Here is a 26,715-nt window from a genome sequence, read left to right as displayed (position 1 = left end):
CATTAAATAGATTTTGCAAATGACTGGAACAACATCTAGCCGCATTACTTTAATAATACTATCTAACAACGTTAATAGCGTTTATCTGACATGTGTGCACATACCAATATCGTTCGTTTCAATCTCTCTCTTTCTCTATCTCAATCTCTATCTATCTATCTTTCCCATTTACTCACTCTCTCTTTCACACACACTCTCTCTCTATCACTCACGCTCTCTTTGTATCGCAGTCTTTCTCTTTCTATTGCACAAATACGCTTACCATCTCCTTTCTACAGATTTGATACACCACAGGAAACCATCGTTAGTATTTTAATACAATAGAAGGCTGAATATTCTGCCTTATAAAAAACAATAAAAACTACGACATAATTGCATTAATTCTCAGCACTTACCTCGATATATATTCAAGTAATCATTACAAACCATATGTAAGAAATTGAACATCATAGTCTTGGATTTTCTAAATTTGTGAGTGTTTGATCTTTTAATCTTTCTGTATCGAGAATAAGAAGCTGCACAAATGTTGCAATAAGTATTTTATTGCAATCTTCGATCTATGTTAACAAAAGATCTTCATCTTCAATCATTACATCACTCCGGTTTCTTGTTTGGAAATTCAAATGTGGTGTGACACTCTGTCCCTGTCCTTTATAAACCTCCCTGTTACGAATAATATTGCACACTTGATTCACCGATATTATAGGCTTTCTAGGACTAATTCAGCTTTTGATAACACTACTTTTAAGCTTGATAATTATTGCTGATTTCTATTCCAATCCTATGAATTTAAAATTTTCTTCTTCTTTAGATGTTGCACTACATGTACGTAATATCAGAATTCACTCGTTTACACTTCATGATAATAGGTAGAGTGTTTGAAAAAATACAGTAAACTTATGTTTAACACGACATTCAATAGTACAGTCCGAAACGTTACACGGTTTATGATATAACAGCAAGTCAATGCACTTTGTATGAAAGAATATCTTAATAAATATTTGATGTCTAAATGAAAGTGATACATTCGCTAAAAAAACATGAGACAAAACTGAAACAGGAAATTATACTGCATTATGTCTTTGTAAAGAAACAGTATAAACAAACTGCTTTTTACACAGTATTCGAATTTTGATGGCTAATGACAAGACGCCTAACAAAAGAACAATGGCCTGCCGCAGTACTCGAACATTTAATAACCAGGACTATACATACATACATATATATTATATATATATATATATATATATATATATATATAGTGGTGGACTACGTCTAAACTATTGGTTGCCAGGAGACTAAGGGGGACTACCCGCAACTACAAAGGAGCCCACCCGCAGCTACAAAGGGGGTACCTGCAACTACAATGCTCTCATTTAATTTTTTTCTTTTGTTTTTGTTAAAAGTATTGTTTTCAACTATCTAGAAACACAGTCAGGCTGTAATAATTGAGGCATTCTTCCAGGAGTGAATAAAAAATTCTCAAAATTGAGGGGATGGGCCCCTTAGATACAAACATGGACCACCATATATGGATTCTAATGGCGTAGGGACCCACTTGCCATCGGACAAGCTGGCAACCTGGCCTGGCCGCCGCTGTATATATACATACAATTTACATACACATATATACACACATGAACACACACACACATACACACACGCACACACATATATGTCGACAAACACGTACACAGACACACTTTTAGTCGATAACGTTTATCAGGGTTATTGTGATCAAAAAGACTTCGTGCCTAAGTGATCAAACTAAGCGACTTTTATTGCATATATGTGTGTATATTGTTATAGTTATTGTAGTGTTTCAGTTGTTTCAGTCTGTGTACTACGGCTATGCTGGCACACTACCCTCGAGGTTTTAGTGGAACAAATCGATTTGTTTTGAATCTGCTTCGTACTCTATTGGCCAGCTTCTCACGAACCACTAGATCTTGGACGGGAGGTACCAAACACACAGATGGCTTCAATGAGAACGTCATACCTGCTCAGCCATATAAAATATAACCTTAAGGAGTCATTAATCTGCCATAGTTCCTCACATGGCTTTGCTTAATCAATCAGTATTTTATCACTCAACCTCTTCAATATCATTCTTCTAATTTTTCTCCTCCTCATCCTCCTTCTCCTTATTCTCTTCCCCCTCATCAACATCAGCATCATCATCATCAGCGTCATCATCATCAACATCATCATCATATTATGATTATTATTATTATTATTGATTGAGAGAGCAGTGCATGCCATCAAAGTGACACTTGGGTAAAGTATACGAAGCCCAGTATACCCATCATGACTACCCGTCTGATAAGGGTACACCAGGTACATTGCATTACAACCAAATTTGCGCGACATGGTGATCTCATATTAAGATAAACAACGCATGACCTTGCAAGGGGGGCCCGGTTTGAATTTTCTTCTGGTCGAGTAGCCCATCCCACTCAAAAGGTCCCTGAATAAAGATTGTTTAAGGGTTTTGAAACCTATGTTTCCAAAGGTGAATTATCCAAACCTCTAAGAATTTCTTTCAACACACGGCTATGACGCTCCCCCACTACTTCTGCTTGTGATCAGAGATGCACATATGCCACTAAGGGACATGGTCAATTGGTTGAGGTCAAACAACTGACAAGCAAATCTGTGGTATTGAGCAGAATATTTGCTGTAGACCATCTTTTATCATCATCATCATCATCATCATCATCATCATCATCCTATAACATCGACGACAACATTTGAACTACCATCACGTACCTATTACTGAATCCATGTATATTCTTTCCAATTCATTTAATATTTTCTCTTATTCTATCACAGATACAATTCTCATTAGCATTGTTCTACCATTTTATGTTCTACCATCATATACTCATTTGCATTCTTTCTCTCCTTTCCCTAATTCTATCATCCTCATCCTCGTTTATTATTTGCTTAAATACTAAGCTAGTGTAATGATAGATTCGAAAGTATGTAAAAAAAACTTTGCGCTATTTGTTTCCACTGTTTACATTGTTGTAGTTTGTGCTGCAAATCCCACCGCCATTACTTGTTGACTTTCATCCTTCCAGGATCAATAGAAACAAAATAGAGTGCGAATCTCGTCCTGAGGTTGATCTAATCCACTAACACATTTTCTTAGAACTGATGGCTCTGACAGTATTTCTAGAAATGCATTTTACGCTGCAAATATTTATTCCTTATGATAATCTCCAACGAAATTAAATGCTTTTTGTGGGACTGTTTTAATTAAAATGTACGAATAAGCTACATTCCAGAAGTTTTGAAACATTTTCAGGAGAAACATTTATTAATTTCGAATAAGTACAAAACTCTAATCTCCGTCAAAGTAGAATGCTCTTACTTCAATGAATTTGTTGTAGCTCTCCAGCTGTTTCCAGAAGACCACCATGGAAGTTGGCCAAATTGAAGGTGTGTAGAACTGTTGTCACAGCCTTTTACATCTTCTCCTTTCAGCTTAAAGAACAACCCAAATCACAGGGTGCAAGATCTGTTCTGTAGGGAGGGTAAGAGAAATTTTAATGTTCTTCTCTGTCAAGTATTTAGTTACAAGCATGGAGTTGTGGACTTGTGCATTATACTACCGCAAGCAGCTGGCCTTTTGCGACGAAATCTCTTCCTGAACCCATTCAAAACCTCTATAGAGTATTCTTTGTTGCCCGACTTACCAGAGGAAAGCCAGTTTATATAGAGGGTTTTCTTGCTGTCGAAAAATGGAATACTCATACACTTCCTAGTCGCCTTGCCATGCCTGGCCTCTTTTGACAGCGAAACACAGATACTCGGCTCAAACAAGTCTGGAGCATTTGAGACTGCTCAAGCAGTCTTTAGCATTTCATAAGATTCTGTACTGTTTTTGCCCAGTTTTATTTTATTGCATAACGAGCTTCCAAACGTCTCTGCCGCATTCTGCAAAGTGGTCAACTATGACAAGCTGTGTCTAGTAGGTTGTGTTCAAAACACTGTTACAGATGTCTCCTTCAATCCGAGACAGAAAAACATGTTGGCCGGTTAGCTTAGTAAACGTATGCAATGATATACTACAATAACAAGAACCTAGCACAGCTATAACTGTTTCTATAACTGCTTCTACAAAACAGAAAGTCTCAAAAATTCTGGAACGCACCTCGTATGTCTATATGTATACGTGTGGCGTATGTATGTGTGCAATTTGATTATCGGTTGATATCGCTGTAAATGCAGTTTTCCATTATCCCGTGGCTGTGTTAGTTAATATTGTACAATAGACCATAAATCATTATGCAGACTGTGTGCTTAATATATATATTTTTTATTTGTCGTAACAGTATTTATTACCAAATGTTAAAGCAGCAATCATAAATGTTTCTCAGTTGACACGTACTACCAATTAATAATCACTTCATTTATTATGAATACTTCGGAAGTTCAGCAAGACTGATGACGTAAGAGAGATTATTTTATTCTTACAGGGCCTTGATTGTGGCTAAACATGTTCACTCAGCTGTGTTGGCCTTCATTTTAGGCGCAAAATATAATGTCACGTGACACTAACGCACATACGTAGCGGGGAACGTGCAAAGGTTTGTAAAGTTAATCACGTGTTCATTCTCTACAAACACGTGACAGTCAAACGTGTTAGCCTTAACTTACAACGCCAAACATTGTTACTTGATAAATTTCTTTATTAGCCACACATGGCTAGACACAGAGGGGACAATTACAATGTAGAGTTTTTCTTTTCGAGGTGGGGCGAAAACAAGTAAAAAAAAAATAGGGACAACAATCAAAATGGATCGAATTGGTTGGGGATATATGCAAAGCATGTCGAAATAGTACAAAAAGTTCCCAAGAAATGGGGAGGTTTATCTGTGGAAAGAAAAACCTACGAAAAGACCACAGTAACCTCGGGCAATTACGTCACATTATAACATATTTATTTACAGATATGTAACTCTCTGTTTTAAATTTTTACGGTTCATAGGATCATGCTCAAGGTGGCTTCGTCATTCATACGTGCCATCCTTGCTACATTTACCCATCTTCTTTTGAAACAGTTTCTAGACAAAACTTCCCTCTCTACTCTCACCTTCCTTTTCAAGTGATACTTGAAAAAGTTGATGAGAGATTGACCAGAGAGGAAAGTGTTTGTCTCTTATCCTTTCAGACGCGTCCACCAGATACATTCTTTCGCCACACGAACGCAGCGGGGAACCTACAAAAATTTCTAAGTCCAGTCATGTAACTATCCTCTATCAATCAAGTCCTATTCAAAACATATATTAATTTGAGTCCTGAAGTCCCTATAAAAACAGGGCAAGCTTCAAACACTAGTCAGAAGCAAGATAGTTGCGACATAAGCCACGTCTTTCTATTTCGATTTTTTTAAATCAGTGTAAACTGTGAAACCAGTTAAATCTTTAAATATAATAATAAAAAAATATCTTAACTGTTCTCAGTGCATTTTCAACTTCTATTTTCCCTATATATACATATATATATTCTGTTGTGTCTGCGGAGAGTCATTTTCTTTTTGTGCCTTATAATTTAACACACTCACCGGTAAAATTTCCACTTATTTCTTATTTTTATTTTCCTAAAAATTTCGTTTCGTCTTGCAACGTTTTTAATAGTCAAGACTATTACCGGTGAGTGTGTTAAATTATAAGGCACAAACAGAAAATGACTCATCCTAGACACAACAGAATACGCTTTCAACACACGAACTCACATAAAGAATCTTGCAAACCAAATCCAAAAACGAAATACATATATATATGTTCCTTGTTATTAAGACTCGTTAGAATGTTAGAGTGAGAAAACGAAGATAGAAATTATTCCAATAAATGCATAGAATTCTTGAGAAGAGCAGTGATTGAGAGAAATATCAACTGTTTTACCTGAACTGTGATCCATATCGCTAGAAACGTGCTAATTTAACAAAACAGAAACATGTTACACATGACTATTATTGCGTTTCGACTCCGAACGCATTCCTCATGATATATATTTTATAGAATTTTTAAAATCAAAATATATTAAAATGTTGTTTTATATAAAATCGTGTCTTGGGTCGGGCTAAACATTACCACGGATCCTATGTCTGACATTCCTGTCCTATATGTATTGAAGTTTATTCATTTTATCGGTCTTGTTAGTTAGTTATAGTTAGAATTATCGCGATGTAATGCGGTATACGAGAGCTTTTTCCCTCAGTGACAGATATTGAGGTGGCTTAATTCAAGTTGCCTTTCAATATTCAACGAATAAGAAGTCCTGATTTCCTTTGATAATGACCCGTGTTTTATCATATTTAATTTTTTCGTGCAAGAACTAAATGTTGTAAAAATAGTTGCCAAATTACCTGAAATCACATGTTCTCATCTTACAAATGGAACATATTTGACAATATAACCTTAGAATGGTTCTGGTTTAAATACTTTTGATCCAAAGTTTACTCAATCAGGGCTAACCTGGGGCTAGAGAACAACAGCATGATTTCTTTCATACAATCATAACTGAAGCCTGCAAACTTATAACAAAATACATTCTCCTAAATCATTAAACTGAGGAAACTTAATATTAATCATTTTATATCTGCAGAAGCCATATTTAACACATTAACACAGGAAGGCGGAGTGAATAAATGGCAATGTGATGGACTATACGAATCTTAGTCAAGTTTATGTTTTAAGCTGAAATCACGTAGAGACCGACTGATTTTTTTATCAATTGGTTGATAAAAGAACTCGCTATTCACTGTAAGTGGGCGTTGGTCAACTAACCCCCTAATCAAAGACGTTCTAATCCTTAGGCGCAGGCGTGGCTGTGTGGTAAGAAGTTTGCTTCCCAAGCACATGGTTCCAGGTTCAGTCCCCACTGCGTGGCATCATGGGAAAGTATCTTCTATTATAGCCTTGTGCCAACTAAAGCTTTGTGAGTAGATGAGTGTGTGTGTGTGTGTGTGTATGTGTGTGTGTGTCTTTGTGTCTGTACTTGTTCCCTCATCCCTTAGCCGCAGCCTAATGATTGAAACAAGTACAAAAGAAAAGATATCGTTTCTCTATATCAAAAATAGCATTTAGAGACAATATTTGATGTCTCTTTATTTTTAAAACAATAGTTTTGATTCGAGGTAAATTTGGATACACATAGAAAGAGAGAGGGGGGATTTCAATATCATTTTCTGAGTTCATAACTAAAACTTTTATTTGCTTTATTCCCCACAGAACGTAAATCAGGAAAATTGAAATGACCACAAAATGGACCCACTTTCTCTTGTTACCGAAGATAGAGTTAAATAGAAATTTCATTATTATTTAACCCACAGTAATGCATTGTAATGTCTATGTGGAGTTCAGTTCTTTAAGCTCTTTTGATTTTTAACTTTTCATACGTATTAAAGTCAGTAATTATTATACATCTATTTGATCTCCAGTGCGACATCAAGTTAAAAGGAATGAAAGCTACTGACCTATACTCTTTGGACATCATCTTGTTCAAGGTCAAGAAACATAGTTTTCCCTACATATAATAGATTATACAGTGCTTGTGTGTGTATAAATAGATAGATAGATAGATATATAGATAGATAGATAGATAGATAGATAGATAGATAGATAGATAGATAATAGATAGATAGTATAGATAGATAGATAGATAGATAGATAGATAGATATAGATAGATAGATAGATAGATAGATAGATAGATAGATAGATAGATAGATAGATAGATAGATAGATAGATAGATAGATAGATAGATAGGTAGATAGATAGGTAGATAGACATAGATGCATATACACACACATACACACACACAAGTATATATATATATATATATATAGAGAGAGAGAGAGAGAGATAGAGATAGAGAGAGAGACAGACAGACAGACAGACAGACAGAGACAGAGAGAGAGAGAGAGAGCAATAAGAGAATGGAGGGGATCAATTGGTGGTTCATCAACTTTTAGACATTATATTATGTCAAGTTATTTATTTATTTACTAAAATGAAAATTACGAGAATATACATACATGTATAACATATGCTTTACATATAAAATATATAAATATAAAATGTAACATACATACATATATATATATATATATATATATATATATATATATATATATATAATATATATATATATATATATATACGTTTATGTATTTGCTTTGCAAGATTCCTGATGTGATATCTTGTCTTGAAGCAGATATTGGTCATCCTTTTTTGCTAATTAATCACACGATATTTACTTGTTCCGCACTTCAGTTTTATTTTTATTCCTATTTTTTGTGTCCTTTCTCTGAAATCTTTGGTTACACATATTATGACCTCTTCAGTGTCTCTTTATCCCATGTGTCTCCTCCTCCTCTACTCCCCTCTCTCTATACACACATATCTGTATAAACTTGAAAACGTAGAGAAGAGAGGAGATTTATTCACATCCAAAACTCTTTATTAAATAAGATTTCAACAACATATATAACAACGACCAACATGTGTTTCAGTTGCAGCAACATTGCTCCGTATGTAATTATGCATCCTATTCGCTGCAATTTTATCAAGGGTTAATCACTTAAGACGTTTTCAAAGTGAACTAATTCAAACATGCCTCCTGCGTTAGTATTCAGTTGAAGGTTAAATCACGTTGAATTCTGGTCTTATAATCACTTCTAATGCTATTACAGTTGAATCGTGGTTTATAAAGTGTTCATTCATATTACAATCAATTGTAGCAGTTTCGTTTACATTTTACTGTATGGAGTACATTATTTATTCAGAGATAATTCATTTATGCTTGGGTTTATACCCTCAATTATTATTATTATTATTATTATTATTATTATTATTATTATTACTACTACTACTACTACTACTACTACTACTACTACTACTACTACTACTACTACTAAAATTATTTTAGTATTATTTGCAAAAATATCATTAATTATCACAGTCATTATGTTAACTAGTATAATCACTATAGAAGGTAATTTATGTTTCTTTAAATCGTTTAAACGTATATTTAATCCAATGTGGATACCTCATAGCCTGTCCCTGTCTAGTGTTTATAATAGTATATTTAGAAAAGAAAATTTGGTATATTTACTCCAAACAAAGTTTTCCATCTATTATCGCCTATTTTATAAATTTTGCTTTACTAATGATTTTCCAGGCAATCGATAATACTTTGTTATTATCTTTAAGTGCCCAAATTAGCTTACTAAGGCTGGAAGTATTCATTTTGTCCCTTTTTCTAAACGAACTTAAATGATTGGCAATTCTCTGCTTAATAGGAGCTAGCTCCTATATTGAAATATTCTCTATACTCTAAGGTAATTTCACATCTGTATACGACATTTTTATATTTAGAACTAGCGCCAAGTGGACAGACCCCGTATCTTGCACAATCGCAACTAAAAGTTCTAGTACTTCCATCACTATCACCCACTTCACCTACTCTAGATGCAATTTTTATATTCTCCTGTCTATCTTCTAAGCTATTAGTCCTCTTCACAGAGATAACACTCTGAGTACATTTCCCTCTAGGATCCATATCTACTACTTCCAGATCAACTGTGGGGCTCTCTTGGGTTTCTTCAACTTCATTTGTTGTCAAACCAAAGACCTATCCTGATACCCAGCTGTGTCACCCACGGTTTGTTCGCTCATGTTGCTGTTTATTGATCTATAATTATAATTCTGAATACTATTATTGCTACTTCTCATATAGACACTTTAAAATTTACTTTCGTTGTGTGCAGCTATAATTTGTCCTAGATTTTCGCTATTACAGAAAGCTAATCTCACCCGATTTTTATTTGGCACATATTCAAGTAAATCTGCACTCTTCTTTTTGTTTCTACAAATTCTATTGTTATATTCTAACTGCACAGATTCCCTGTCCTTCACTGAAGTTACTGTTTGTGCTATTTGATTAGTGGCGTCTTCCATATTAAGCATACTCTTATGATTATTGACAGTATATATTATATATAGACTAGAGCAATGAATTAGATGTGCTAAAAGTTAAGTTATATCACGAATAAGTTTCAAGAACAGTAATTATAGAGACAAATATTCATTGAAAACTTTATAAACCATTAAATAGAAAGGACCAAAGATTCACCACTAACATATTCATGCCTGATTAATTCCAATGAGGCCGTCTTAAGGCATGAACTCACTGAGCAGTTGCCCAGGCTCACGCGTCTAGGAGACCAATTGTGATCTATGTATATGGATCTTTTGAATTGCTTTGCTGAGAGGCCAATAATGCTGCTAAGGTTGCCTTGTTGATGAGCATATATTGATGCTTTTGTTATTAATGTCATTATCGTTGTTGCTGCTGCTAATGCTGTTGTTGTTGTTGTTGTTGCTGTTATTGTTGTAATTATATAACGCAGAGGATATCTCTTTCAACAGTTTTAAAATGTACAAATCATGACAGTGTATATAGGCCTATTTTAGAAAATTTGACGGTGAGAGTATGATTCGGGAAAGATTTGGCTGCAATTTCTAGCATGTCAAGCTACCACATGCAGAGGCTTTCTCCCTAGAAATCTTTATTACAGACGCAAGCTAGTGTCTATGAGAGTGTATGAATGAACAGCCTTTCAGCTGCTTGTCATGTACTTGATTAACATAGCCACGAGTTGTCTCCGACCTCTTGTAATTGATGTACTGATACTAAATTACCAACTAAGACACACTCACACAAATACACGCAAGCATGCAAACACACACACACTCACACACACACACTCACACACACTCACACACACAGGTGGGTGCATACTCAAGTTTGTATTGCAAAGGGGGGTGATGTGGAAAAAGGAAATGGCAGCTGCCAACAAGGATTAAGATTGGCCGCACACCTGCTTCAAATGTCGACAAGTTCATACGCTCTCCACCAACACATTTGATTGATAGCAGGGAAATCAATATTTCTTGAAAGCCCTTATCGTCCTAATATTGTCGAGGTTAACAATACAGTCATTTAGCCTTTATTCATTGATTTTTTTAAATATTAGCAATGAATACGAGATGTGGAAACATGGTTTATTTGGAAAAAAATATTTTTTTGAAAATATAAAAATAGTAATAATTATTCCAAATTTTGGAACAAGGGTAGGAATTTTAAGGGGTTGGATTAGTCAGTTACATCGACCCCAGTGCTTATTTGGTTCTTACGAAAAGATGAAAGTCGAATTCGACCTCAATGAAATATGAGCTCAGACAGTAAAAAAGCGGGAAGAAATGCTACTACCCTAACAATTCTGCCAGCTGCTTTATTGATAATAACAACAATAATAAAGGCTTCAAATTTTGACACAAGGCCAGCGATTTTGGCGTGGGGGACGGGCCTAAGTCGATTACATCAACTACGATGCTCAAATATTACTTAATTTATCGATCCCAAAAGGATGAAAAACAATGTTGACCACGGCGGAATTTTAATTCAGAGCTAAGCATTTTGTCCGACACGATAACAATTCTGCCTGCTCGCTATTTAATAATAATAATAATAATAATAATAATAATAATAATAATAATAATAATAATAATAATAATAATAGTGATTTCAAATATTTGCCACAAGGGCAGCTTGGATGAGGGGATTAAGTCAATTACATCGACCCCAGTGTTTCACTGATACTTAAGTTATCTACTCCAAAAGGATGAAAGACAAAGTCTACCTTGGCGGAATTTGAACTCAGAACGTCGCGACGGGCGAAATCCCGTGAGAGGAAACTTTGGTGAAAGAGCACAGCAGAGTTCGCCACCACCCCCTGCCGGAGTCTCGTGGAGCTTTAGGAGTTTTCGCTCAAAAAACACTCACAAAGCCCGGTCTGGAAATTGAAACCGCGATTCTACGACCACGAGTCCGCTGCCCTAACCACCGGGCCATTGCGCCACCACACACACGCACAAGACACCTGTATAAAACACATACGCACACATGCACACACGCAGAAGCGCACACATGCATATTCCATATGGACATATGCACGTCTCACACAACACGCAACTCTTACGACACACAACTTCACGTGCACACACACACATTATAGAAACACCCACTCCAAAATGTAGTAAGTACACAAACTGATGACTTATACACGCACGCACGCACGTACAGTAAAACACACACATACATTTCATACGCATGCACACACATATAGACACACACACACACCTATACACACACGTATAGACACACACCCTTATGCACACACATATAGATACACACACTTGTGTACACATACAAACAAGACACATTCACGCTTCTCTTTACATTCATCGTTGAAACCCATACATCACTACATACACGCACATACCGCACATAACTACACACATAAATACACACTCTGACACTTTCGAACATAACACACATATACACTCGACTCACACACACACACAATCATCACATACGCGCGCGCATGCACAAACACACACATATAGAAAGCGAGAGAGAGAGAGAGAGAGTAAGAGAGAGACAGAGAGATTTGTTTTCGTAATTTTAAACACTTGATAAGTCTACAAGGTATCATCTTTCATATCAATAGAAAATATTTCAAAATAACGCACGCGTGAATATGTATTTTAGGAAATTTACACATTATTTTGCCGAAATATAATACGATTATTATTTTCTAAACCAGAGAATAGCTATCGATTTCTCGGGTTAGGAGTGATCATTTTGTTGTCCTCCTCCTCCTCCTCCCAATCCTCCTTCTCATCATTATCATCACCATTACCACCACCATACTCCATTCCAAAACATCACTCATTTAATTTCACGTATTTATCAGCACCACCTCCACAAATACCGCACGGACGAAGAGACTAATGATTTGTAATTAAGCTGAATAATAGATTTATCAATAAACATCAGTTTCCTGCGAAATTTGCACAAGAATGATGCTGATGTGTTCCGACTGAAACTATACAAATATAAATAGCAATTAGGCTATAATAATTCAATATATATAAATATTAATTGGTCAATTTAAATGTAAGTCTATTTACGTTTTGTATCTAAAATACGTGGTATCCAACACAATATACTACTTTGACGTCATTTTCCAAATACAAGGCTTTGTTAAACTAAATTAAATATACATACATACATATATATATATATATATATATATGTGCGTGTGTGTATATATATATACATATATATATATTTACAATATTATATTGATATATATATATATATATATATATATATATATATATATATATATATATATATATATATATATATATATATATGTGCGTGTTTATATATATACATATATATATATATATATAAATATATATATATATATATACTTATATACCTAGATAGATTGATAGATAGATAAATACATAGATAGATAGATAGATAGATAGATAGATAGATAGATAGATAGATAGATACACAGACAGACAGACAGACAGACAGATAGATAGATATATAGATAGATAGATAGATAGATAGATAGATAGATAGATAGATAGATAGACAGATAGACAGATAGACAGATAGATAGATAGATAGATAGATAGATAGATAGATAGATAGATAGATAGATAGATAGATAGATAGATAGATAGATAGATAGATAGATAGATGTTAAAAATATTGAAAACATTTAAATACCATGCTTAGGAGACAGAATATCTTATTATCGAAAGAATAAATGTATCGTGTGATAGGTCATAATGCGATTAGGAAAGTTCCGAAAAAATAAAATAAGTCATACTTCATTGAATTAAAAATGTTTTGCGCCTAGGTAATAATATGAAATAATATTTTCCCACCATCCATGAAGATTTGTTCAGTGAAAATATAAAACGTAGTAGTATATTTAAGGACGATGTGAAATCCTTTGTCACGAAGGGTGACGGTGTCAAAGGCCAAATTAAAAGAATATGACGCTAGATGCAAAGGCTTTGAACAGAATAGGTTGTTTCAATCGAACAGATGTCTATTAGAAGAAATAGGGTAAAAACAACATCATGAAGTGATTACTGATGCGGAAGAAAGCGAAGTATTTTGGGGAGAACCGTAAAGTGTTGATGACACCTTTATTCTCTGGCTCCACCAGAAAGATGTCCAAATGCTGTTAGATCATGTGAACTCAATGAAGACACCCATACAGTTCACAATGGAAAAGGAAAAAGACAATCAGCTAGCATTCCTGGACGTATTAATAACACGCAACAAGTATGGATTCAGGACATCCGTATACCGCAAGCTAAACTTCACTGGGCGATACTTTAATTTCAATTCCCACCAGTGTAAAGAGGGGAATTGCTCTGTGCCGGAAACATCGAGCAACGAATATAAGCAGCAATCGTGATACCGACCACAAAGAAATGATCAAGCTCAGTAACACTCTATTGAGCAACAACTACCCTGAAAACATACTATCTAGAGAGGATGAAACCAATAAACTGTCTACAGTCTGTCTGCCCTACGTGAAAGGCCTCTCCGAAAAGATACAAAAGATAAACAGCCCATATGACATCAGAGATAATAAAACTAATAATAATGAAAGGAAGCGCTTGAAGCCTCTCCATGGACTGATTAATTACACATCTAGTGATGGTGTCAGAATGAAAACACTAGTAATTGCGCAACCTGATAATCGCTACGAAAAAAACAAAATATTGTGAATAACGGTGGTAATGAAACTGAAGCCGTTGATGGTAACAGTGTTCTACTTGGCAGGCTCAGAGAACCTGGCCCGGCTCCAGCCTGATGATATCCAGAAAGGGACCACCACACACGGCGTAGATGGAGCAAGCAAATTAATGTTGAGCAACCCGGTAGATGAAAATGGTGCTCAAATTAGGGGTTACCGGCAACGAATGTATGATCATTGGAGGGAAAAGGGATTGTTTCAACTCACGGAACAGAGACTATGTGATAAAGCTAGAACAATAAGAAAAAATCGTTGGTTGACAGAAGTAGAGCTCGAAGCTATCAAAAGACGGGCGTTGGGAAATACAGTTCTTACTAATAGAAGTAATCTCATAGCACAGGAAATGAGCAGTGGTAGTTTACTTGATGAGAGACATATAGATGATATAAAAGCAGGCAATAAAACAAATAGCGACATAACAGATGAACAAAAGGCAATCTACGACAGAATAAAGGCAAGACTACAGCAGAATAATAGCGAAATTATTTGCAACCTTAAAAAGGTTGATCGATTAATTTGAGCCAAGAAACGAAAATGTCAATGAATTTCTGAAATACATGAGAACAAACAACATCACAGAAACAAATAATTTGATCAAGGCAGCAAATATGGTTGTAGCAGAAAACGTGGGTGTTCATGTCAAGAAAAAGAACATAATGGAAGTGACCAAAGAAAAGATCCATGGTAGAAAAGAAAGATAGAGGCAGTGTTTGATATGCTCTCGAAGGAAATTTCTTCGTCCGAAAAAAGAAAGGGGAGCTAAAAAGGGAACAAAAATACAGGGCGCTGAAAAGGAAGTATAATATTGAAAGGAAGAGCCTAAAGTGGTAATGGAGGAACTGAAACAGCGCCTCATGCAAAGAAAGCAAGGATGGTAAGATACGACCAAAGAATGAAGAGGTACCACCACAATAGGTTATTCAGAGTAGATCAGAAGAGATTCTGTAATGAAATAAATAGAGAATGTACAGATGAAAAGTTGATACCAGATAACATTGAAAGTCAAAGGTTTTGGAGTGACATTTGGAGCAAAGACAAGGAGCACATGAAGGATGCTGAAACAAATAGTAGTCTGTCCAAAGCAGGCAGACCTAGTCATTTCAGTGAATGAAATCAGCAAAAAATGAGCAACTGGAAGGCCCCGGCATCAGATGAAGTTCAAGGCTACAGGATCAAAAGATTTGGTGAATGTCATGCACGAATAGCTGCACAACTCAACACCTTGTTAAATGCCGACCAAGTAACACCAGAGTGGTCGACATTGGGTAGGACAGTGCAGTGCTTGAAAAACATCGAAAAAGGCAATACAGGCCGATATCCTGTTTGCCACTTATGTGGAAATTATTCACTAGAATACTCCCAGAGTCAATGTACGAGCATCTGGAAAAAAATGGAGTCCTGCCACATGAGCAGAAAGGTTGCAAGCGTAAGTGCAGAGGTACCAAGGATCAACTCCTGATAGATAAAGCTGTACTCAGGCTGCAAGAATAGGAAAAGTAACTTAGCTATGTCATGGATCGATTATCGTAAGGTGTACGATATGATCCCTCATTCTTGTATTATGGAGTGTATGAACCTATTTGGAATAGGAGGAGGGACCTGACAGCATACGGAAGAAGCTTGGGGATTGTAGAAATTAGGAGGGGCATCTTCCAAGGTGACTGCCTGTCCCCATTGATCTTTGTACTGTGCTTGATACCACTAACACTGATTCTGATGAAAGCAAAAGCTGTGTATGCATTCAAAAACCGCCAACAAAAAGTCGACCATTTGTTATTCATGGATGACCTCAAACATTATGGTTCCCTTGTTGATACGATGTATACCTTCAGAGCTGATATCGGAATGGAGTTCGGATTGAGAAAGTGTGGTGTGTCAGTTTTGAAGAGAGGCGAAATGTATGGACAGGCTAACGATATTGTCAGGGGAGGTTATGAAGCAGATAGAAGAGACAGGTTAAATTGATGGAGAAAGTAATGACAGAAGGATTTAGGTGGAGTACTTTCACAGACTGAGACTGATCCTAAAGTCGAAATTAAATGGAATGAATAAGATCGAAGCTATCAACACCTAGGCAGTTTCACTCCTTAGATATGGAACAGGGACAATCGCATGGATAGAAGACGAACTAAACAGCTTAGACAGAAAGACAATGAAGTTGCTAACTAGATATGGGTCACTCCACAGAAAACGTGACACAGACAGACTGACTGTATATACCAAGAAAAAGAGGGGGACTTATTAGAAGCGAATACAGCATTAGATCAGATGAAAACAATATATCGTGGATGTAAAAAATGCCACAAAACCGCTATTATTAGAAGTAAGACGGTCAAGCATGTGTAGGATGGAAGATTGCAAAGATAAAGCACTATGTAAGAAACTGAAAACGAATGAAACTGAAAATAGGTGGGTAAAGAAGGAAATGCATGGTCAATTTCACAGGGATGTTGAAGATAAGACAGACAGAGAAAAAAGATGGCTGTGGCTAACTAAAAGTGAGTTAAAAACCGGAAAATGAGGCTCGAATCTGTGCTGCCCAAGAGCAAGCACTAAGAATAAACTACATAAAATACAGAATAGACAACACATCAGAAATTGATAAGCGCAGAATCTGTGAACAAAGCGGTGAAGCCGTATGGCATATTATCAGCCAATGTACGCCACTATCCCAGAAGAAATATAAGAGACGCCACGACAATATAGCCAGGCTTGTCCGTTGGACACTTTGCAACAAGTATGGACTTGACAGAGCAAAAATTGGTACGACTACAAACCTGAAGGCATCGTCGAAGATAGAAATGCAAAGATTCCATGGAATTTTATAATTCAGTACGACCATGAGATAGAGAATAGGAAACCGGATATAGTCTTAATTGAGAAAGAAAACAAACTATGCTGGATCATAGATATAGTATGCCCAGATGATAACAAGGAAGAAACAAAAGTCGAGAGATATGACAGGTTAGTTTGGGAAGTAAAGCAGTTGTGGCCGATGAAAAAGGTAGCAGTAGTACCAATAATTGTCTGAGCCCTGGTAACAGTGAGCAAAAATCTCGAGAAGTACGTGGAAGAAATAGGGCTGCAATAAGGGTGGAGCACTTGCAGAAAACAGCACTGCTTGGAACCGCTCGAAAAATAGAGGTGTTACCTTAGTTCACTGGTAGTGAACAGCTGACACTGTAGTACATCTCCAACGTTAGAAGCTGTGCAAAAGCAAGAAGAAGAAGGAGGAGGAGGAGGAGGAGGAGGAGGAGAAGAAGAAGAAGAAGAAGAAGAAGAAGAAGAAGAAGGAGAGGGAGAAGAAGAAGAAGAAGAAGAAGAAGAAGAAGGAGAGGGAGAAGGAGAAGAAGAAGAAGAAGAAGAGAAGAAGAAGAAGAAGGGGAAGAAGAAGAAGAAGGAGAAGAAGAAGAAGAAGAAGAAGACGAAGAAGGAGGAGAAGAAGAAGAAGAAGAAGAAGAAGAGAAGAATAAGGAAAAGAAGAAGAGGAAGAAGAAGAAGAGGAAGAAGAAGAAGAAGAAGAAGAAGAAGGAGGAGAAGAGGAAGAAGAAGAAGAAGAAGAAGAAGAAGAAGGAGAAGAAGAAGAAGAAAAAGAAGAAGAAGAAGAAGAAGAAGGAGGAGGAGGGGAAGAAGAAGAAGAAGAAGAAGAAGAAGAAGAAGAAGAAGAAGGAGGAGGAGGGGGGAAAGAATATCATCATCATGAATATGGTGCAATTTCACAGCTATAATTTCATATGAAACAGAGATAATCTCATTGATTAATCATATATTTACGTCTCTATAATATATATGTTAAATGTTCTTAGCTCAATGTTAATAATATATTATTATTACCATCAGCATCGTCATCACCATCAACAAGAACAACAGTTTTACCGGGAGGATATGAATATGGTGCTATTTCACATTGTCAAAGTTTTAATTCCAAATGAAACAGAGATAAATCTCATTGCTTAATAATATATTTATATCTGTTTAATATGTATGTTAAATGTTCTTTGCTGGGTGTTACAATATATATAAATATATGTTAAACATCGTCAGTCTTGGTGTTAAAACAATGAGATAGATAATATCTAAAAAAACCATGCAAATTACGGCGAGTACATCACGTGTAGACCGACATGTCGCACACACCATACGCTTCATCACTTCATATATCGGAGCATATATTCACATATCTGAGCACATATTACGGCTCTGAATACACAAAAGTATGTTATAACCCTGGAGATAGATCTGAAGTTCAGGCATACTCGTTTGACTGACTCTGCTACATACAGGATGATAAGTGGCTACGAAACAAAATTACTAAATGTAGCTCTGTTACTTCCTTGTAATAAAATTCCGCCATCACCGGTGACCTTGCCAATATTTGAAACCTCTATAAATGTATAGATGTTTTCTTTTTTCTTTTAAATTAGCATTTTAAAATTACTTTTGAACTAAACACATATGTTTATATTAGGTATATTACAATTAGAAAGCTTTTTCGGGATAATCCGAAAGGAAATTAAATGTTATCTAGTTTGGAATAAGAATGATACTCACTTGTGTAGTTCATATCAGTAAAGGAACATCTTACACTGAAAATATACAAGTACAGTTAGAAACAAAGCCTAACCTTGAAGGAAGACTGCGTTTCGCCAATAAAAGTTCAAATGACATTCAGAAAGTGGATCGAAAGTAGTCCGGAATTTACTTGAAGCTTTTGACTAATATATTAAATGAACATAAATGAGCATCATTCAAGTTACATTCAAGAGTTTGCGCCAAAGAAATTTGATTAGAATGATTCTTCTAACCAAAGATTCTACCTGCTTGGAAAAGGACTTCAGTATATTAAAAGTAACGAGGATTGGATTTTAGCGACGTCATCTCAACTGAAGACAATTATAAGGCTCATAATTTAGTTAGTTGCAACAACACAGTGATGTCTTCCTTAATGTCATTTCTTATCTTATTACAACTTCAGAGGTGGAGATGGAATTTTCAGCCCACTCAAATTATCATATAACATATAGACAGTAATAAAATAATTGAATTGAGAAACGTCAAATAAAAGATATTAAAGCTTAGGTAAATGACATATGACGAGAGAAGATAATTCATGGAACACTTTAAGAATTTATACGAAAATTGTTTTTTTTTAGGACATTCCAAACAAAGCGAGAAGCAACTTTTATGAAACAGGCCACAAGCAACTACTTAATATGATTGCAGTTACAAAAGAAAGGTAAAAAGTATATATGTCTACTGAGAAACTGCTGAAATCGATCAAAACACAATTTAAAAGAAATAAGATTATATTTATCTGGGAAACAAGAAGGGAGAGAGTTCCATAGGACAGATATTCGGTGAATGAAATTACTGTAGTCGAAACTCTTCTTACATGTAAGAGCAACAACAGTAACAAGATGGATATTACTGAGAAGAGGAGTCACTTGATTAGTAATATTAAGAGAAGGTGCAAGAAATTTCGACAGGACAATGACGATAGAATAGAGATGAGTGATGAGCGGAGGAGAAGATTAGCTGCCAAATAGAGTCAATAATGTTAGATACCAACAAAGGTGGCGAGCTGACAGGAATCGTTAGCATGCCCGGCAAAATGCTTAACGGCATTTCATCCGCCTTTACGTTCTGAGTTCAAATGCCACTGAAGTCGACTTTGCCTTTCATCCTTTCGGAGTCGATAAAATAAGTACCAGTTGAATACTGGGGTCGATATAATCCACTTAACCCCCACCCACCCGAACTTTCTGGACTTGAAACCAATATTAGAGACTCGTATATGATCTCGATCCTAAAGGGAAAGGACACCGGTAGGGACACCGACTCAAATATGACAATACAAGTACGAATGTAAGACACACAGGAAAGATCATTTTTCGGAATAAGATATATTATGAGAATCAGTACCTTTTATAATTTTAAAGAACCCCTAATAATCATTGATTTTGTTAAGACCTTTTGATGGATAATATACTGAAATGATAGACATTCAAATCAGCATGAGACAATTTCCCCTAAATAATTCTATATTCCTAAACAATCAATATACAATATTGTATATATACATAATGATTCGTTAAGTCTATACTTCGATGATGAGGCCATAATTACGATAATGTATAACTAAAATTATCTCCCATGCTTGTCGAAATAATATAAAACTGTATTTATCGTTGATTAATAATATTTTCTTCTCGTCGCATAAAATATTAATGGTTAGCTTTTCTTAATGCTCTCTATATGAAATACGTGAACGCTAAATTAGATGAGAACAAATGAGTAAAGACGGAAAGGCGGCTGAACAGAATGAAGTCTAATTAATTTTATAGCTCACCTAGTTGGGTTATTTTGAAACAAATCAATAAATGATCAGTGGCAATGAAATGGTTTGTCTTCCTTCATTAGCTAACGTTATATATCAACGATTTTTAAGCAACAACGTGAAAGATTTTTCGTACACCACCCTGGTAAATACAGAAGTAAATCTTGGTTCCAACGTTAGATCATAGCTAAATCTGCCTCAAATAACATTCCACTGCCTTAAAAGAGGAGAGGCAGATTAAAGAATGTTGTCTTAGAAAGGATGGTAAAGTCGGAAATATCTATGATCGTAGGTTTTCTTGAACAGGACTGGTCTGTCGAGATTCTGCAATTTCTTCCTGAACAATTTAGCGAAAATGATTCATTTATAGTGATCAAATGTATGCGCTGTACATCAGTTCACTCTCACCTACAAATCGACGTTGCCTCAACAAGTATATTGTATACCACACGTCTGGTGTTGACGTAATTGCAGCGTATTGCGAAATGAAGTGTTTTACTCAAAAACACAAAGCATCATCCTATCCAACGATTGAAACTGTCTCCCGATTGTGAATGCGACAGACTAACAACTAGGCTATGCACCCTCACTTTAGAATGGCATACAGCACAACGACAAGGAAATACATGCACAACGACAAGGAAATACAGAGTAGGTCTGTAATAAAATGTGCAATTGGTGTAACAGCTGAATCCACTAAATTATGCCACAAATCAGTCAAACTTCATGACTTTGGTTCACCATATCGATGAAGAACTACTCTTAACTTTACTGATTTCCTTGCTTTCCTGCCAAATTATATTTATACTCAGTTCTGTAGAGTTAATTTTAAATGGTGTGATATTATTTACCATCGCCTGTTCATCTTGTATTACTCTATGAAAAAGGCGGCGAGCCGGTAGAATCGTTAGCACGCCGGACAAAAGCGTAGCGGCATTTTGGCGGTCTTTATGTTCTAAGTTCAAATTCCATCGTTTCGGGATTGATGGGATAAGTTCCAGTCGACATAATCGACTAGCCCCCACCTAAAATTTCAGATTTTATGCCTATAGTAAAAAGATTACACAATATGTTTGTGTATGTGTATAGAGTGGGCCCAAAATCCCGTATGAAAATGTAGTTCGCAACAGTTGATATCACCATATTATGCTCACAGATCGCAACATACGGTAATACTTAGTGACTTTTAGCCCACTCTGTACTATTTCTTGTTTAATAACTCGTTTACTGATATAAATGAAAGAGAAAATGCTAAACTAGTGTTGATAAATTGACCTGATACTTCTCAAGTTCCTGGAATATTTATAATCTATTTTCCAAAGTTCTGAGAGCACTGGTTAATTACTAAACATGAAACTAGAAACTAAGCGATAATCACATTGATTGCTGAGGAGATAGCAAGCAAGATAACAAGATACAAACGTGTCTCTCGTATGTTATATATGTCTAAAGTTCCTGAACGTATTTTTCTGAGGAAACTTCGGAGAAAATTAGATAAACGTAACCATCTTTACATTACACTCGTAGTTCTCGATATATTTACTATATTGCTTGGGAAAATGAGTCGATAAGAGAAAAAATAAGAAAACGGAAAAATACACATAATGGATTCGACTTGTAGGAATAACTAAATCCAAGAAGGCAACACGTTTAACTTACAACAACAATTTGGCCTGGCACACTTATATAAACGTTGAATAAGATTGTGGGATTGTTTTCTCGATAAAATGCCATAGGTTTACATTCAATATACGAAGATATTATGCACACTGTATGCACGAACGACTCTTAAAACCATATTATACGTGAATATACTGAACTGCAGCAGCAGTGTCTTTCGGAAGTTACAGATCTTTAACCGATTATAGTAGAAGAGAAAACCTGTAAAGAGCATTGCTTCAAGTGACTCTTGTAAACCAATTTTAATATGGCTATACTTAAAGTGGAGTTATCAATTGTTAGTTATGTCAGCTTAAAAGGAATTGACAAAGACGAGTTTATAGATACCAACAGTATATGTAAACTACGAAAATTCAACACAATATATTAATATAATTATTTTAAAAGTACATTAAACAATATTATCATAATCATAGAGGGAGCTATGAAGGCGCGAACAAATATACATAACATATGCACATATATATGTGTGTGTGTGTATTTAAGTGTGTATGTGTGTGAGCGTGTATGTGTGAGTGTGTTTTGTGTCCGTGTGTGTGTATGTATGCATTCAATTTAGGCACAAGGCCAGCAATTTTCAAGGCACTGATTAGTCCATACCATTGGTTGAGCACTTGGCTGGAAGTTTATTTTATAGATAGAAGATAGATAGCATAATAGCAAGGTTTATGCTGGAAGATTCTGAACTCAAAACGTAAAGATCGGGAAACAGTATTATAAACCATATTTGCCACGCTTTGACGATTGTGTCAATTCACTACCTTCATATATACACAGACAGACAGGTAGATCGATAGATAGATAGATCGATAGATAGATAGATAGATAGATAGATAGATAGATAGATAGATAGATAGATAGATAGATAGATAGATAGATAATAAAGACTGTTTGCCAACATAACATGGCAGTCCTGCTTTAGGACTAATGTTGCTTTAATTTAGCCCCAGGAGACATCGTCTCCAGCTGGCTATACGACACGATCTGTGTCCTTACATTTTCGAACAACCATTTTTCGCCTATAGATACCTTTGATTCCCATTTTATCCTACTGGATCCCTACAATTATTTGATGTTTTAAAAAATCTTATTGTATTTTTATAATTATATATTATTACGAATTGTATTTAAAAATTGTTAAAATATTTTCTGTATTGTACAAGTATAACCAATGTATTGCGCCTAAACTTTAACAACAAAATCTTAGATGGACCCCTCCACCCACCCAAGGGTTATATGAACCCTAGTTGAGAACTAATGCTCTAAAAGTATTCCCGGAAGTCTCCTATTGAGTTGAAATTTCAATTGTTTGTGAAACATTACAAGGATAACCCATTGTACTTTTAATGTATCAGTTGAGCAGATCGCAAGCCTAACGGCGTTTTCAATTCCTGGTGCTTTGTAGCTAGTGAGGTGCTTCTGTTTCAAACTTAGGAATCAGAGAGAGAGAGAGAGAGAAAGAGAGAGAGAAAGAGAGAGAGAGAGAGAGAGAGAGAGTGAGAGTGTGTGTGTGTGTGTGTGTGTGTGTGTGTATCACAGAGACAGAGAGAGGAAGAGAGGGGGAGAGAGAGTGATGGAGAGAAAGAAACACACACAGATACACAGAAACACGAAGAGAGAATAAAAAACCAAAGTGCGTTTGGGAATGTGTATGTGCGTATTGTTAAAGAGAACACATTGCGCAACGTGCTTTCGATTTCGATCCCCCTTCGCAACATCTTGTGCAAGACGATTGTACTATAGTCTGAGTATAAACGTAATGCAATGACCGGTACCAATTAAAGAATTATGTGTGTGAGGGTGAGTTTTTTGTGTGTGTGTGTGTATGAAGGAACATAAACACACATACACACACACACTTTTTATTATTAGAATCATTTATACAGTATATTTAATTTAAATCTCTGTCCGACATATGTTTCTGCTGCATGAAAAGCATGCAATGTGGTTTGTATTTTTCATTTGCATTCCGTTTGTTTATCTGCATCCAGATTTCATTCAGGTTAAAAACGTATCCCTGCAGCTTTATTCAAGGTGTCACCACATCAAAAACCTTTATTTCTATTTTTCAGTGACTAAATATTTTCTTATAATAAGCTTATTCGAGTTGCGATAATAAAGCATAAAGTTTGGCGTTGTATCTCTTGATTTTTTGAAATATTTCTTCCACCATTTACCGATTATGTTTTTGCTAAACGTTTTTACTGTGTATAGCTTTCGATTAAGATTTTTTTCCCCTTTCATGTCTTTTTTACCTATTCATCTACTTATTTGTTTCTTATAATATCTCTATGATCTGAGGTTCAAAATCACGATTTGTTTACAATTTTGAAATATATAACGATCTATTTTTAATGGTGCACCATTTTTATCGCTTCTGGTTTTGTTTTTTGTCTTTTCATTTTTTTTTCGCCAACACCTCTCAAGATATTTCTTGGTTAGATAAACTATAAGTAAATATATTTTATCCAATGGTAATTTTAAAATTAATTTGAAGATATTACTTTTCGTATTGTCTCTGTATCCCGTATAAGAATATCTGATGTACTTTTACGCTGATACATGTATTTATATGGTGGTGCTTATCACACTCTATGAATAACCTGAATGGTTTACCCCATGTTGTATATCTTGAAACGTTTTTCTTCGACTTTATTATTATTATTATTATTATTATTATTATTATTATTATTATTATTATTACTTTTTTTTTCTTCTTTCAAATTTTCTTCCATTTCTTGCCGAGTGTCTTCCCGACTCCTAGGGCAAAGAAACTCATAGTGTATATTGGTAGGCCATTAAACCAAACTCAGTAGTTCGTTCATTTTTTTTTTTTTTTTTTTAAAGTTAAATTAAAATACATGAGCAGCAACAGTTCTCACATCGACAATGCTCTTCTCAATATGTGTGATGTACCAGTTAAGACAATCTTTTGCACTTCTTGCAGGGATGGTAAGCCAGGGATCATTCTCATATAATTTTCGGTTCCCTTCTTGATCATTCCTAGTGCTCCTACGATCACTGGTATTGTAACCGCCTTGAGATGCCACATTTTCTCAATTTCAATGAGTAGGTCTTTATATTTTCTGAGCTTGTCAAACTCTTTCGCTGAGATATTATGATCACAGGGGATGCTCATGTCGATCAATAAGCAAACTTTATTGTTTTGGTCTTTCACAACAATATCTGGTTTATTGGCTTGATGGTTCGGTCTGTATGTACTGGAAAGTCCCACAGAATGGTTACATTTTTCCTTCAGTTACAGCCTCAGGGTGGTGATTATACCACTTGTCGGCAGTTTTGATATTGTAATGCCGACTTATTAGCCAGTGGAGATATTGGCCAACTCTGTCATGTCTTAATTTATACTCCACTGGTGCTAAGACTTTACATCCAGAGATCAGGTGGTCCACTGTTTCAATCATGTCGTTGCAGAATCGGCATTTTGGGTCTGCTCCATTTTTCATCACATTGGCCTGGTAGTTCCGGGTTAATAGGCTTTGGTCTTGAGCAGCCAGGATGAAACCTTCGCTCTCTGCTTTTAGCCTGAGCTCCGCAGCCACTGATGGGTTTGCTTCTGGTCAACATCAGCTTGTTTGCTGCGGGTCACATATTTGCCGTGCAGAGGTTTCTCCTCCACCTATCAGCCAATTGCTCGTGCGCTTTTTTCATTGCCATCATTTTCACCTTCTTTGCAACAATAGTTGCCGTACTTCCCTCGGGTTGTTCAGTTTGGGTATCCTGCACGAGATCAATAGCAAATTTTTTGCTTTCCTTGATGATAGAATGAAGCTTCTTTATTATTATTATTATTATTATTATTATTATATTATTATTATTATTATTATTATTATTATTATTATTATTACTGCTGAACACGACAGACGTACTTTCGAAGTCCTGAAGAAAGCCTTGTTTAAAACTTTAGTTTACAACCGTTTGTTGCGGGGTTTTTTCTGTTTAAACATTGTTCAATTTGTTTA

At 35.6% G+C, this 26,715-nt stretch overlaps 1 long non-coding RNA gene across 1 annotated transcript; it reads left to right on the top strand.

The window, feature by feature from the left end:
• The first annotated feature begins 15,941 nt into the window (after positions 1 to 15,941).
• Positions 15,942 to 20,158, top strand: LOC118763270. The gene is made up of 4 exons (XR_004999021.1): positions 15,942 to 16,185; positions 19,225 to 19,234; positions 19,351 to 19,355; positions 20,148 to 20,158. It is a non-coding gene; the product is annotated as an uncharacterized LOC118763270 (long non-coding RNA).
• Positions 20,159 to 26,715: the final 6,557 nt, after the last annotated feature.

Source organism: Octopus sinensis, linkage group LG4, assembly GCF_006345805.1.
Source record: "Octopus sinensis linkage group LG4, ASM634580v1, whole genome shotgun sequence".
Classification (NCBI taxonomy): domain Eukaryota; kingdom Metazoa; phylum Mollusca; class Cephalopoda; order Octopoda; family Octopodidae; genus Octopus; species Octopus sinensis.
This window is presented reverse-complemented; position numbering and strand designations above follow the sequence as displayed.